Source organism: Ammospiza nelsoni, chromosome 33, assembly GCF_027579445.1.
Source record: "Ammospiza nelsoni isolate bAmmNel1 chromosome 33, bAmmNel1.pri, whole genome shotgun sequence".
Lineage (NCBI taxonomy): Eukaryota > Metazoa > Chordata > Aves > Passeriformes > Passerellidae > Ammospiza > Ammospiza nelsoni.
The window spans coordinates 1,269,751-1,280,612 of record NC_080665.1 but is presented as its reverse complement, the minus strand read 5'-3'; positions in this window follow the sequence as shown (position 1 = coordinate 1,280,612).

The following is a 10,862-nucleotide window of genomic DNA, read 5'->3' as shown; positions in this document are numbered from 1 at the left end:
GTTGGTTATTAGAGACCAATAAAAAAAAACTGTGAATGGGATGAACAGATTGATTTATGCTGGTACAGAAGTCCTGGAGCTAACCCCTACCAATCTATCAATGGCTCAGGATTGGTCATGGGGATATAGGACCCTAATTTGCCTGTTGAATCGAGTGATAGGGCCCCAAGTAGTAGTGGAAGTGGTGTCAAATCACACCACTGGTGCCTTAAAAATGTTGGCCAGGCAATATACACAAATGCGGGCATTTGTGTACCAAAACAGGATTGCCCTAGACTATCTGTTAGCAGAAGAAGGAAGAGTTTATGGGAGATTTAACAAATTTTACTGCTGCATAGAAATTGAAGAAAATGGAGAAGCTATCACTGAACCTGTCGAGGAAATTAAAAGGGTGGCTCATGAGCCAGTACAAAAGTGGAATTCAATCTAGAAAGCAGATTGATGAGATAACCTCTTTGGAGGTGTTTGGTAGAAAAAGTTAGAGTTCATGTTGTTTTGTTCAATTTTGAGACCTTTGTTTCTGCCTTGTATGATTCCATGTTTTATTAGGCTAATTTGCTCAGTGATTCAGGAGATGCAGATTACAATAATATCTCTAGATTCAGAATCAGTAGAAAGAGGAAAACCAAAATCTGTGATGGTACTAACAGCTGAATCAACCGGTGTTAAATAATAAGGACCTAAACAGATTGAAATAGCCCAGGAAATGCTAACCAAATTTGAAAAAAGTCTGGAAAATTAGAGGCAGCAACAGAAATGCTGGAGAAATTTGAAGCTGAAGAGACAACAAGAAAATCAAAATTCTGAAGAGTATAAAGGATATCAGGGCATAGATTTTTAATAAAGCACAGAACATAATGATCAAGAAGAGAAATGGGGGATTTGTGGTAAACAGGTATGATTCATGCTGATAAAAATTGAAACAGGAATCAATATTAATACAATAATTAATATTTGTGGATAATAAAACAGTTAAAAATTGTAATGCCAAAGAAGAAAGGGAGAAGAGGGGCTCCACCCCCCTCCCTGCAGATGTTCAGGAACAGGAGGAAAGCAAGAGATAACAGTTGCTAAAAATTAACACAGAAGGGAAACTCTGGTTGGGTCCCAGAAAAATGTTAATTATAAGGGATTTATTGCCTTGATATGTAGATGTAGTGATATGTTAGTCTTGGCTTACATTGTACTGGCTTGGTGGCGCATGTGTAACCCAAAGGTGAATTAAAAGACACACAGGAAGACTACGAAATCTTCATCAGACGACCTCCAAAAGACTTGTGCGACCATCAAACTCAGTGGCGGTAAAGGTGGTAATGAGGGTGGAGATAGAAATATGACAAACTGAAAATGGGAGGAGATGATATTAACACATGGCATGTAAGGGGGTAATTTTCACTTGGCAAGCTCATATGTGAGGTGGCACGGGTCCAAGAGCCCTTCACTCTGTACCCCACTTTTTTTTTGCTTATGCGCTATTATTTGAACCAAATTATCCCTTATTTATATATTTTCTCAACTATTCAAATAAAATTGCTGCTATCTCAAATATTGTTTGGGTTTTTTTTATGATGGGAATATTGGGCAAACATAACACAGACAGCCAAAAAAGCTCCTTGTGGGCAGAGCTGGCAGCATCGGACCCCCAAATTGTGTCCAGTGCTGCCTTGTGTAGCCCAAAATCGCCAGTAGAGGCACTGGATGTTTGTGCACCGGGATGCTTTAGGACTATGGCTGAAATTTAGGAACCCCGGCCCTAATTACAATGCCTCCTTAACGGTCTGCAGCACCCAGAGCAGAACTGGGGCATTGGCCCAATCAGCTCCAATTTTGCCCCATTTTGCCCTCCCAAGGCACTGCTTCCAGCCTGGGCTGTCCCTGTGCTCCAGCTGCAGCTGTAGAGCCCTCAGAGCTGCGGCTCTGCTCTCCTTCTCCTCCTCCCCCGTGGCTTCTGTGTAGGGACCAGCAGTGGCCCAAGAAGAGCAGGAACTCCAAAAGTGCTCTGGAGCCCCCTGAGGAGCCCTGGCAGAGTCAGCACCGAGTACCAGCTTTCCTCAACATGCCAGGGCAATTCAACATTTCCAGAGTGGCTGTGCCAGGGCTGAAGGAAGAAAACGGAGTGAAAGGCTGAGGGTTTGCAGGAATTGCGGTGTAAAGCCACTAGACGGGCTGCTGTGGACCCAAGACCTGCCTGGGGTCAGGTGCTGCCTTCCTTCCATTCAGGATCAGGGACAGCAGTCGCAGGTGTTGCAAAGGGCGTGTGCCTGAGTCCAGGACACTGCTACGCTGCCGGTGGGCACTGGGATCCAACCTGCTGCCTTGGCGGCTTCTGCCCGCTGCCGGTGGTGGTGCCGGGAGCGATTGGTGCCCGTGAGTTTGCAAAAGGAGCGATTTCCCCTCCTCCCTCCCGTCCGAGGCTGCCATGGTCCCTGAGGGGATGGAGCTGGACCGGGGCGCCCCCTGCTGGCCGGGAGTGCTCTCTGCAGCGCCCCCTGCTGGCCGCAGTTAGAACTGCCACAAAAACCAACTGTGCTGAGCGGGAGGGAAAGTTCTGGGTTTCTCTTGTTTGTTCTGTTCTGGTTTATAAATTTCCCAGTAAAGACCTGTTATTCCTTTTCCTACACTTTGGCCTGGAAGCCCCACCATTTTTGAAATTAGAAAACATTTTTGACATGGGTCTTCATTCTATTCCAGGAACATTCCCACTTTCTTGGCACATATTGCTCATAAACGAGATTTCAGCTCCTGAGCTGCAGTGTGGATGGGACAGACACCTAAAGGGAAGACAGGATCAGGGACTTGGCCACCTCATGCTCTGCCCTTTAAGCCAGTTGGGCCACCAAGGGCCCTCTCCCCAGATGGCACTTCTGGTCCCCCGACCACTCAGGAGCTGGCTTTGGCAGAGTGTCACACTGTCCCCAGTGTTCCATGGCTGACAGACTGATGGACAGATGGGGCCCTGTCTCACCAAAAGCAAGGCCTGACCCACCCCTGCCACACATAGCTGTTCCAAAATATCTCCAGACATCACACTTTTCCTGTCTCTGAACCCCCACCATGTGCCATGGTCTGATCCCAACTGCTCTGGCAAAGGGGCAGGCTCCAGAACCCTCACAGGGCCTTCGTGGCATTGTTGTGGGATGATCACAGGAGAGGAGGGGTTTGGGAGGGGAGAAGAGGAGGGGAGAAGAGAATCCCGAGCCTTCTGAAGGCCGCTTTGGCCATCAGAGCGAGGAAGATCCAAGGCCATGCCAGGTTACTCTGGCGTGGGAAACATGCTGGGAGGAGTGTTCAGGGTTTGTTACTTGTTGGGGTCTCTCCTAGGAAATTGTTCTTTTTGTGACTCTTTGGACTCTGAAACTTGTTACTGTTGCTGGTGGTTTCATTCTCTCTTGTTGCTGTTTCAGGAAATTGTTCTTCTCTCAGTCCTTTGGGATCTTTCTCCCTTCACAAGGAGGTTGAGGAGCAATTTTTTAGTGGCAGCACACACAAGAGTGGGTGCCCATGGGTGGGTACCCCCAGTGCCCCCCAGTGTCACAGCACATTCCCGTAGATGTCACTGGGTTCCCGTGGTCGCCCCTGGGGTCCCCGCAGCTCCGCGTAGGTCACCTGGGGATCCTGGAGTGTGGTGGCACGGGGGGATGCTGCGAGACACACGGGCTGTGGGATCTGGGTGGGGTGACACTCGTGGGTGAGGTGTCCCTCTGTGTGTGTCCCCACCGTACTCACCCCCTGCCCTCTTGGTGACCATGGCGTGGGTGTACAGCACCTCCCCCTCCTCTGGGGGGGCCGGGGGATCCGGGGGGACCCTGAAGGAGCAAAGGGGATGTGGGGGAAGAAATGGGAGGTCGTGGTGGTCGGGGTAAAAGGAGAGAGTGTGGTTTGAGCCCCCACTCACCTTTCCTGCTGCTTTCTTGCAGTTGCAGAGGAAAGAGGGGAGGGGTGACTGTGGGATCCGAGGGCTATGACCCCTCTCAGGAATCCTGAACAGCCAAGGGGCCCTCAATTTCCCACAGGACCCCCAAGCATCCCTGAGGTCCCCCAGAATTCATGAACATCCCCAGTGCCCCCGACCAACTCAGCCTCAAGAACCCAAAGCCCGGCAGAGACAGAGACACCCAAACACCCCCAAGGGAACCCCCAACATCCCTGCAGGACCCTCCAGCACCTCCCCAAACCCTAAAGGACCCCCAGACAAGGTCACAATTCTGGGGCTGTGGGTGCTGTCTAATTGCTCCCCAACTCTGGGGACCTCTACAGCTCCCTGGGACCCCTGTCTCCCCATTGTCATCCACCCATATGGTGCCACTGATGCCAGGTCACAATGACACCCACAAGCAGGTGCAGGAACAAAAGGGCCCAACCAACCCCTGCAGCCACTGCAAGAAACAGAGGGGGACACGGTGTCAGGGTGTCACCCATCATTCCAGGGGTCCTGCACTCCCTAGTGACCCTGTGTGTCGCCACCTGTGTCCCTGTGTCCCCATGTTTTCACTGTCAGTGCCAGCTCAGGGCTGAGTGCCCAGAACACACGGTGCCGTCCTGTCCCAGCTGGTTGGTGGCCACTTACTGGTAGGTGGCCCACATTGATGGCTCTGAGCTCCAGATGTCCCACATTGATGGCTCTGAGCTCCAGGAGGGCACCCCAGGCAACCTCCTGCCCATTGTGAAGCCAGGTGAAGGTGACAGGGGCTGAACCCACCTGCACCTAGCAGCGCAGGGTCATGGGGTCACCTGCACGCACCTGGTGTGACAGGGGACTGGGGATGATGGTGGCATTGGCCACGGGCACTGTGGGGACACAGACAGGGCTGAGGGAACAGGGAGGGGCTGGCAGCCAGTGTGGGTGGGTATGGACAGGGGGGATGGGTGTGATGGGGGATGTCGGGGATGAGGTCACACCGTGGAGGGGTGAGAGGACACAGGGCAGAGGTGGGGGGACACAAGCAAGGTGTCCGGGGGTCATGGAGGTGCCCAGGCAGGAGACCCAAGGGGTCTCTTGGGGCTCCCTGTACCCATCCTAGCACTCATTGCGCACCGTGACGCAGAGCCAGGCACTGCTCTTCCACATGGCCTCCCCTTGGAGAGCACCTGGCAGCTGTAATTCCCCGAGTGGGAGACCCCCACAGTGGGTGAAGACCCCTGCAGGCCCCCCACCACTTGCCCGTCCTGGTAGAACACGTGCAGGAGGGGGGCTCAGGGTTGCAGGGGCCCGGGGGTGCTGAGGCAGCTGAGAGTGAGGGGGGAACCTATGGTGAGATCACGGGGACCTTCCAGCACTTGCACCATGAAGAGCTCAGGGAAGGAGAGGGGAGGGAGATTTGTGACCCCAAGTTCCCTGGAAGGGGCTGGAGGTGTCAGGGTGGCAGCTCTGGGATGCTCACCATGCACTGTCACTGTCACCAGCGCAGACTCCTTCCACACCCAGTATTCCACCTGGCCTTTGCAGCTGTAGTGGCCACTGTGGTTCAGCTGCAGAGGGGACAGGGACAGCTCGGTGCTATTGGAGAACACCTCCAGATCTGTCTCCTTTTGGTAGAAGGACACCGAGGTGACCGTGTTGTTCCACCAGCCCTGGCAGCACAGTGTCATTGTGTCCCCCTCCAGTAGCGCCTGCCCCAGTGCCTGCAGTACCAGCAAGTCTCGGAGACAGAGAGGATTCATCACATCACATGACAGGGATCTGGAGGGTCCTGGTGAAATCAGGACCCCCACTGGGTCGCACTCAGTGCACCAGTGTTGTGGTGTGCTGTAATGTCCCATTTTGGCCTTCCAGGTCACTTTCCCAGGTGTGCCTATAGGTCTCTCCCTTCCCCCTTGCCCCCATGCTGAGTGAGTCCTGTCAATCAGACTGAACATTCCAGCAAGGCGTCGTGTGGTTGGTCAAGTTCAAAGGATGCCCCTATGCCCAGAGGTCATTGGCCTTTCTGGGTGTCATCTTCCCCTGAGACCCTGCCCCTCTCACCTGGTTGGTGGCTCACCTGTACCTCCCCTCCCCCTGTCCCTGAGCTTAAAAGGTGAATGAGACCATGTGGCTGGGGTTCTGTTGGAGCAGTTGCTCACGTTCAGACCTCTGCAACCATGGAATAAACCTCTGGACATTAAACCCTCCAGCAGAATCCTCTCCTTTTTCTCTTCACCATCGCCTGAAGCTATTCCTCCTGAGGTAAACGGGGTTCCTAACAAGCCTGGACTTGTTCAGTGCCCAGCTGCAATCTCCAGCAAGCCAAGGTATCTCTGGGGTGACACGCTGCAGTTGCTGCCTTTGGCCCAGCAGCGAGGGTCAGACCGGCCCAGGCACAATCTAACTGGTAATATTGGGAGCCTTTTTTTCCAATACACCAGAGGTCATCAATTCCATCAACAGGATCCTCTCACTCTGGGATGCTCTGGGATGTCCCAGAGCAGGGGACGAGCTCTGGTAACACAGGAGGTGACCTATGGAGCAAAGACCACCAGGGGCCCTCAGGGATCTCGTGGGTCCCAGGCTGGGGACACCTAAACATCCCTCATCATTTGAGATGCTCAGGGGGAAACTGCGCCTGGTGCCAGGTCTGACACACCAGTAGGTGTCTTTCTTGGTGACAGTGATGTTTTCCTGTCCGTCCTGCACCCAGCGCTCCCTGTCCTTGTACCAGGTGGTAGCACTGGCAGTCCCCGAGCCCTGACAGGTCAGTGTCACCCTGTCCCACAGCACTGCCGGCCTCCACGGGGACTCCACCAGGAGCTGGGTGGTCTGGGCACCTGTGGGTGACAGGGGACACCAGACTACCAGGGCCAGCGCAGGGCTGAGGACAGCAGGGTCAGGTCATGGCATCCCCTGAGGACTCACCAGCGAGGCCGAGGGTCTGGGCTGAAAGGGCGAAGGGACAGGGCTGGATGGGGGATGGCACTGCAGGGACAGCAGCACAGGGAATATGGGGTGTTGGGGCTGTCCCCAAAAGGTCTCCATGGGGGCATTGGTGTGGCACAGATGTCTCAAGGGCAGGGACACAGTGGCCAACCCATGCTCAGGAATGGGGACCCTGTGCTGACACTGGTCAACATCAGCAGCCCCACAGCCACATCCCCATGGCCCTGCACCCATGGTCCCATTCCATTGGCACCTGTCCCCATGGCCCATCAGCATGGTGCTTGTCCTCTTGTCCCTGTCCCTGCATCACTGTGTCCCTGTCCCCACAGCTGCCCCAGCCCCAAGGTTCCTTCTTCAACATCCTTGTCCCAACATCTCTATCCCCTGTCCCCACATCCCAGTTCCCCTATTCCTGAGCCCTGTTCCTGTCCCCAAAAGCCACCCCAGGACTCTGGTCACACTGGGCTCAATGCCCTGCTGACCCTGGGGACCTCAGGGGACCCCACAGCTCCTCTGTGCCCTGTCCTCTCCCCATGCCCAGGGTGTCAGGCCCGTGCCCAGGGGACTCACCCCACAGGAGCAGCGCCACCTTCCCAGCCATCCCGGTGTCCCCAGCCATGTGCACTTGCTGTCACTCATTGCTGTGGCCACCACTCCCCTGGCTGGTGACTCTTGGATTAAGGGGAAGGAAGCGAGGTCATGTCCGTCCCCACATGTAGGTGGCCCTTGGTGGGGGCAGGGTGGCCACAAGCTGGGCACAGGCCAGGGACATTCTGGGATAGTCTGGGGACATGGTTGGCGATGGTGTTGCCAGGAGTGGGGGGCTCAGGGGATGTGGGGAACCAAGGGTGGGTGTCCAGGGGAATTGGGGTCTCCATGCCTAGGGGGATTCAGGGATGGAAGTGCTGTGGAAACAGGGTCCCCAGGGATTTGGTGTCGTGGCATGTGGGTGCCGGAGTTAGGGGCGCAGGGGGAAAAATGGGACCCTTGGGAATAGGGGTTCTGGGGGAAGAAGCAGCCCATGGGATGGGCTCAAGGCAATGGTGGTGCTGGGCAATGGCAGTTCTGGGATAGAAGTCCCCAGGGAGGAGAGACCAAGGCAATGGGGGTCCCATGGTTAGGTTCCCAGGGGAATGGGGGTGCCCGGGATGCGCAGTGGCTGGGTGGGCACAGGGGTCACAGCTCCTTCCCAGGGTGCTTCAGAAATCGGGGTGACCCAGGGCCCAGCGCTGCCTCCCTGGGGTGCTCATTTCCTGGGGAGGTATCACATGGGGGTCCTGGGTTGCTGTGCCTCTGTGCCCACCCCCGCCCTTGACTTTTTCCTCTCTTTATTTCTCTTATTTCCCTATTTTCCTCACTTTTGTGCAATGTACCCCCATCCCCGGTTCCTGACGCAGCAATCCTGGGAAACACCTGAGCAAAGAACAGGTTGGGGGCACCCAGGAGAGAGGGAAGATGGGGAGTGGGGGACGCAGGAAAGGGTGGGCAGGCTGTGGGGGATGGGGGTGTTGGGCTGTGTCCCCTCAACACTTTCACTTTCTTTTTCCTAGACAAGAAGGAAGAGGCCATTTGTGCTCAGTTTCAGATGGGAAAGGGGCGGGGTTCTGTCCTGGGGGACACATCAAGGGGGGTCCTGTCCTGAGAGAATCCTGTCCCAGGGGGTGACGTATCCTGGCATGGGGGGTCCTGTCCCAGAGGGTGGCAGTTCCAAAAATGTCCCTGCACGTTCCTGGCCGGGTGCCTGTCCCAGGGGTGGCACATCCTGGGGACGCCTGTCAATGCAAGGGTGGGGCCCAGCCATGGCCCAGCCCCACTGCACAGGGATGGCCATTGCCCAGCCCTGCTCTGGCCAGCGCTAGGTGACAGCCAGGACCTGAGGGTCTTCCCTGCCCCTTTGGCTTTTATTCTGGCACTTTTAGAGCTGCTGCAGAGGTGAGAATTCTGTGGGTGGAAAAAGGCCTGCCTGTGGTTTCCTCAGCCCTGCAAGAAGCACAAGACCCAAAGACAGGCCAAGCAGTGGCTCTGAGAGGGCCTTTGATGGTTTTCAGAGCAGGGCTGGCTGGAAACTCCCCCTGCAGGGGCAGCTGAGAGGGAACCAGTCCAGAAATGCAACAATTGATCACTTTGTCCCTTTGCCCAAGGGACTGAGAAAAACCACAAAACTACTGCAAGGACAACACAATCTGCTCAACAACCTGACCTGGACCCTCCTTCTTGAACAAAACCTGCAGCCCTTTGGAACCTCATGGAAAGAATGTGTGTTTTCTGGATGTGTACACCAGAAGAGAGGGGAAAGTGTGAAAATATTGAGCAGGGGTGGCACACCAGGGGCTGGGGAACAGGGGTGTCACAGCAGGAGCAGGGAGTGTCCATGCAGGGGAATTCAGGGCAGGCTGGAGTGGATTTACCAGGGAATCAGACCCTGAGGCACACACAGGCATTTCCACAGATTCCTGTGCACTGTCCCAAGGATAGACAGAGCTTCTCCCCTTCTTCAATGGGAAATCAATCAGGTTTCAGGGTGGAAATGAGAAACACAGGGAGAGTTCCTAAATATGGGTCAAGAAAAGGTTTCCTTATGGGCTGGGTTGCTGCCCAGCAGGCAGGGAATAATCCCATGGAGCTGTTGGACACTCAGGGAGATAAAGCTGCTGTGGGATGCAGCAAGAGAACCAAAACTTCTCATTTCATTGTGATTTGTTTGTGTTTTTATTGTGAGGGATTTGTTGGAAAAGCAATGGGTTCTATAAACCAGACCATTATATACCTTGTCAGATTGATTTTTGATGAGTTTGTTCTTTCTTGGGAAAATAATGCTTTTGCTTTTATTCTATAGATGTATAAGTTTGTCTCAAGCAATTTGGCATCAGGTGTTGCCTGGGATGGAAGGCCAAATGGGGGGACCTGACCCAGGGATGTGTGGAGCAGGGAAACAGAAACTCTCAGGACAGCCCTGGGGTGCCCCAGGGTGGGGGCTGTGCTGGGCCTTGGGTCACCCCAAAATCTGAGGCACTCCAGGAAGGAGCTTTGACCCCTGTGCCCACCCAGCCACTGCCTATCCCTGGCACCCCCATTCCCCTGGGAACCCAACATTGTCCACCAAGAGGGCAGGGGGTGAGTACGGGGAGGACACACGCAGGGGGACACGTTACCCATGAGTTTTACCCCACCCAGAACCCCAGCCCGTGTGTCTCGCAGTGTCCCCCCGTGCCACCACCCTTCAGGATCCCCAGGTGACCTACGCGGAGCTGCGGGGACCCCAGGGGCAACTGCAGGAACTCGGTGACATCTATGGGAATGTGCTGTGACACTGGGGGGAACTGGGGGGTACTGGGGGTGCCCACCCATCGGCACCCACTCGTGTGTGTGCTGCCACTAAAAACTGCCCCTCTCCATCCCCATGGGGGCACAAGGATCCCAAAGGGCTTAGAGAAGAACGATTTCCTGAAACAGCAATGAGAGAGAATAAAACCAACAGAAACAGGAACAAGGTTCAGAGTCCAAATGGTCAAAAAAGGAACAATTTCCAGGGAAAGCCACAAAAGGAATAAACCCCAAACGCTGTCCCCAGCATGTTTCCTCCACCAGAGGAACCTGGCAGAGCCCTGGACTTTCACTGCTCTGATGGCCACAGCGGCCTTCAGGTGGCTCTGGACTCTCTTGTCCCCTGTTCCAAACCCCTCCTCTGCCCTGTACCCAAGACGATGATCTCACAGAGGCCCTGTGAGGGTTCCAGAGTGTCGCTCTTTACCAAGGCAGTCGGGATTAGGGCATGGCACAGGGTGGGGTGTCAGAGACAGGAAATGTTTGATGTCTGGAGATATTTTGGAACACCTGTGTGTGGCAGGTGTCGGTCAGGCCTTGCTTGTGGTGAGAGACAGGGCCCCATCTGTCCATCAGTCTGTCAGCCATGGCACACTGGGGACAGTGTGACATTCTACCAAAGCCAGCTCCTGTGCGACCACATGAGCAGAAGTGCCATCTGAGGAGAGGGCCCTTAGTGTCCCAACTG